Below are 5121 nucleotides of genomic sequence, written 5' to 3' on the forward strand. Positions count from 1 at the left end.
GCTTGTCGCTAACAAAAGACAGACACGGAGAGAAGGCATTTTCTAACATTTTCGTCCCTGTTCACGGGTCAAACGTGCCCTGTTGGATAATGCTGTGTTTACAAACAGCAAAGAAGCACTAAGAATTCAAGTGGGAAGCAGAAAGAGTTGTGGGAGGCCTGCAGAGAAGCCTATGGCACATTCTGTTGACCCATTAATTTTTAGGTAGGTGATTCCTTCTTTTTGTGCCAACTACCATAAAGCAGCTCCAGAGGCTCCGAGTTAGAAGCCGTGCATTGGCTGGGAATCGAACCCGGGGCAACTGCTTGGAAGGCAGCTATGCTCACCTCTATACCACCAATGCCACACTAGGCAGTTCAACCCTGCTGAACAAAAGTTTAAGTATGTGCTCTTCTCATCAGCAGACTGTAGGGAAGAGCCGACTAACACCTTTGTCATGGTTTCTGTAGTGTAGTGGTTATCACGTTTACCTAACACGCAAAAGGTCCCTGGTTCGAGACCGGGCAGAAACAAGCTAGCAATTTTGAACTTTGCTTTAATAACTGACCGGTTGTCATCACTGTAGGATCAGCTCCTCCAGGAACAGCCGGAAAGTGACACCTTGGACAGAGCAGATTTCCTTCTTTTGTGCTTTTGTAGCAAAGCAGTTAACATTTGCTTACAAAATGAAAGGGAGTCTCTGGTTTTCCACAGAAAGTGGAAGCCTGGCTCTTTCGTTGCTCAATAAGACTCTGTGCGTGACTGGAAAATTTTCCATAAAGTACTGGTCGCCAAGTTCACCTATCAGCAAGAGGTCTACGCCTGAAAAAGGCTGGGAGTGGTTTCCCTTCCATTGAGCTTTTGTAGCAAGGCAGATAACAGCTGCTTGCAAAATCACGGGCAGTCTCTGCTTTTCCACTGAATGTGGAAGCCTGGCTCTTTCCTTCATCAAGAAGACAAGAGTAATGATGCGCTTGAGAAGAGGTTGCGACTTGTAATTCCCCACCTCCAAGCGGGAAAACGCAAAGCAAACGCACCCTCAACTTGAAATCGCCATTCGTCAACAGTGGGAAGTCTTCTCATCTACCAGTTCCTTCCCTGTTCATCGAGTGACGTCGAGTCGGCATGACGGATTCAGAACTCACAAAGTGGCTCTGACCTCGGTCTTTATTTGCATTAGATAAGGGTTGTCCAGTCTTCTCCAGATTGGGCTAGTGTCTTTGCAGGTTGTCATTCTAACCAAGCAGAAGCCACACTTTAGTCTATTGAAAGCCAAGATCAGCGGATCCAACAATTGGAATCAGGTGTGCCTCCTGCTAGATTGGAACGAAAAGCTGAAGATTGGACAACGCTGCTTAAGACCAATCAGCATATAGACATATTTGCTTATTAAATATAAAACATTGACTATATAGATGGCTGATTGTGGAAAATGTACACCTCTCATCACAGTTTGCATGCTAGCTTGTCGCTAACCAAAGACAGACACGGAGAGACGGCATTTTCTAACATTTTCGCCCCTGTTCACGGGTCAAACGTGCCTACTAGAGGTCTACGCCTGAAAAAGGCTGGGAGTGGTTTCCCTTCCATTGAGCTTTTGTAGCAAGGCAGATAACAGCTGCTTGCAAAATCACGGGCAGTCTCTGCTTTTCCACTGAATGTGGAAGCCTGGCTCTTTCCTTCATCAAGAAGACAAGAGTAATGATGCGCTTGAGAAGAGGTTGCGAGTTGTAATTCCCCACCTCCAAGCGGGAAAACGCAAAGCAAACGCACCCTCAACTTGAAATCGCCATTCGTCAACAGTGGGAAGTCTTCTCATCTACCAGTTCCTTCCCTGTTCATCGAGTGACGTCGAGTCGGCATGACGGATTCAGAACTCACAAAGTGGTTTGTCCAGTCTTCTCCAGATTGGGCTAGTGTCTTTGCAGGTTGTCATTTTAACCAAGCAGAAGCCACACTTTAGTCTATTGAAAGCCAAGATCAGCGGATCCAACAATTGGAATCAGGTGTGCCTCCTGCTAGATTGGAACGAAAAGCTGAAGATTGGACAACGCTGCTTAAGACCAATCAGCATATAGACATATTTGCTTATCAAATATAAAACATTGACTATATAGATGGCTGATTGTGGAAAATGTACACCTCTCATCACAGTTTGCATGCTAGCTTGTCGCTAACAAAAGACAGACACGGAGAGACGGCATTTTCTAACATTTTCGCCCCTGTTCACGGGTCAAACGTGCCCTGTTGGATAATGCTGTGTTTACAAACAGCAAAGAAGCACTAAGAATTCAAGTGGGAAGCAGAAAGAGTTGTGGGAGGCCTGCAGAGAAGCCTATGGCACATTCTGTTGACCCATTTACTTTCAGGTAGGTGATTCCTTCCTTTTGTGCCAACTACCATAAAGTAGCTCCAGAAGCTCCGAGTTACAATCCGTGCATTGGCCAGGAATCAAACGCAGGTCAACTACTTGGACGGCAGCTATGCTCACCTCTATACCACCAATGCCATGCTAGGCAATTCAACTCTGCTGAACAAAAGTTTAAGTATGTGCTCTTCTCATCAGCAGACCATAGGCAAGAGCCGAAGCGCAGCTCTGTCATGGTTTCTGTAGTGTGGTGGTTATCACGTTTGCCTAACACTCATCACTGTAGGATCAGCTCCTCCAGGAACAGCCGGAAAGCGACACCTTGGACAGAGCAGATTTCCTTCTTTTGTGCTTTTGTAGCAAAGCAGTTAACATTTGCTTACAAAATGAAAGGGAGTCTCTGGTTTTCCACAGAAAGTGGAAGCCTGGCTCTTTCGTTGCTCAATAAGACTCTGTGCGTGACTGGAAAATTTTCCATAAAGTACTGGTCGCCAAGTTCACCTATCAGCAAGAGGTCTACACCCGAAAAAGGCTGGGAGCGGTTTCCCTTCCATTGAGCTTTTGTAGCAAGGCAGATAACAGCTGCTTGCAAAATCACGGGCAGTCTCTGCTTTTCCACTGAATGTGGAAGCCTGGCTCTTTCCTTCATCAAGAAGACAAGAGTAATGATGCACTTGATTCGATGGGTAGGGGTAGACATGGCCAGGGAATAAGAGAAACAATACAGAGCAGCAAGTAGTTACACAGACTCCTGAATGTTCTCAATAACCATACATTTCATGTAAACACCAACCAGAAAAACTGAAAATATATGTACACACTGTATTTCACAATAATTAACAATGGTCAAGTCCATCAATAACGCAAATGCCCAAGTCTGTTAAGATCAGTACCCCAACTAAACTTTCTAAATCTTACGGTTCGGTCCCCATTTGGGCGCCACTCTGTAGCGTGTTACCTTATGGGGTTTGGACGCCAGACAGTTCAAAATAACAGTCACTTATAACTTATAATTTGGACATAACTCAGAATAAAAAAATCAGTAGGCTACTCAATTCTTACAAAATAAGTTTATTATTATTTATGCAATAAACATAAGAAAATACAGATCGTTTCAGTCATAGAAACTGAAATAATGAAAACCAAAAAGTTAATAAACGCACCCATAAGGAAACAAGGCTCTATTCATTAAAGAAAATTTTCACACACAAAAGGCAGAAAAAAAAAACATTTAACCCCAAAATAATTCTTAACCAAAACAAAAAGTTGTTCACTTTAAAAGCTGCACTTCAATGGCGGTGATTTAGGCGTACGGGAGTTCGTGATCCCGAAAGCATGGGAAACCGGCAGTCAGATTCCGCTTAACACTCGGAGTTCTTTACAGACAGTAACATCCAACGATTTAAACATACTGGTTCTCTACAAAAGTATTAAAGAAAGGATCTCAAAACCGTGATGTGCCTCCGAACCCTCAAAACTCCGCTCGCTCGTTTATTCACCTTGGCAGAATATTCCCGAAGTGTTCGCCAGCCTCCTGAATCAATATCCACAAGGTTATAATCCACAGTAAGAGCATTAGCATGGTCCTTGGCAAACGCACACCATCAGTTCCGCCATTCCCACCTGGCTCATTTCCGTGTCCCGCTTTCTCTCACCTAGTCACCTGTTCTTTTTATTGCTTCCCCACCCTTCTCTTCATCTCTTTTTTTACTTCCGTTAATTAAAACACCACGGAATGGAACGGACTCCGCTTCTGTGTCACTAAATGGTAAAATGGTAAATGGCGCACTTATAAAACACTTTTATCCAAAGCGCTTTACACTGTGTCTCTTTTACCCATTCACACACCAATGGTAGCAGAGCTGCCATGCAAGGTGCTAACTTGCCATCAGGAGCAACTTGGGGTTCAGTGTCTTGCCCAAGGACACTTTGGCATGTGGAGTCATGTGGACTGAGAATCAAACTGCCAACCCTACGATTAGTGGATTAGTGGACAACCCACTCTACCACCTGATCCACAGCCACCCCTGTCACGGTGTAGCTATCTGTTACAAATGAATGGGAAAATATCCTTGGCATCCCTGCAATTCAAGGATGTTGTAATTGGTAAGTTGTGATGTCAAAAGTATCTGTACCAAGTTGATACTAAAATTTTAAAAAGAATGATACGATAAGGTTTTTTTTCAGTACCGGCAGTACCAAGTATTCTCCTGCTTTCTGATTGACTTTCTTTTGTAGGTATTAATTAACCGTGATTTCCACTCAGCCATCTTACTAGAATTTGTGTAGGTTAGGAATAAGACTGAGGATGGAGTTGTACAGTTTTGTAGTGTGTATCATTTGTAAATATTGTTAACTTCTTTACCATAACCATGCTGAGGGAGGCGTGACTAAATTAGAGATGGTGCTGGACCAACAAACCACTGAGCTTGCTTCAACTACAGGTGTTCCAGGTGCAGTCTTTGGATACTGATGAAGATTTACTGCCCTGCAAGATCTTCCTCAACTGCGTAGTCTGGAGCAAAGGATGCAACAGAGCCCAGATTGCAAGCAAAAACTGGTGAGAATTTTTTTCTTTTTTTGTTAACAATTGCTTGCACAATTACACAGCTACTGAGAGTGTTTGTTTTCTCAAGGTGACACACTCGTACTCAAAGCACAACATTCAACACCACTTTGATATGAGGGAACAGTTATGACCTAATCTTTGGTAGAGGAGCAAAACATGGAAAGCACACAGGGCAGGGTAACTGCAGGAGTAGTGAGAAGCACTG

At 43.7% G+C, this 5121-nt stretch overlaps 2 non-coding genes across 2 annotated transcripts; one reads left to right on the plus strand and one right to left on the minus strand.

The window, feature by feature from the left end:
- Positions 1–271: 271 nt before the first annotated feature.
- On the minus strand, positions 272–343 carry trnag-ucc (transfer RNA glycine (anticodon UCC)). Its single transcript has one exon. It is a non-coding gene; the product is annotated as a tRNA-Gly (tRNA).
- Positions 344–439: 96 nt separating this feature from the next.
- trnav-aac (transfer RNA valine (anticodon AAC)) lies at positions 440–512 on the plus strand. Its single transcript has one exon. It is a non-coding gene; the product is annotated as a tRNA-Val (tRNA).
- The last annotated feature ends 4609 nt before the right edge of the window (positions 513–5121 follow it).

This window comes from Ictalurus punctatus, unplaced genomic scaffold (genome assembly GCF_001660625.3).
Source record: "Ictalurus punctatus breed USDA103 unplaced genomic scaffold, Coco_2.0 Super-Scaffold_100056, whole genome shotgun sequence".
Classification (NCBI taxonomy): Eukaryota; Metazoa; Chordata; class Actinopteri; order Siluriformes; family Ictaluridae; genus Ictalurus; species Ictalurus punctatus.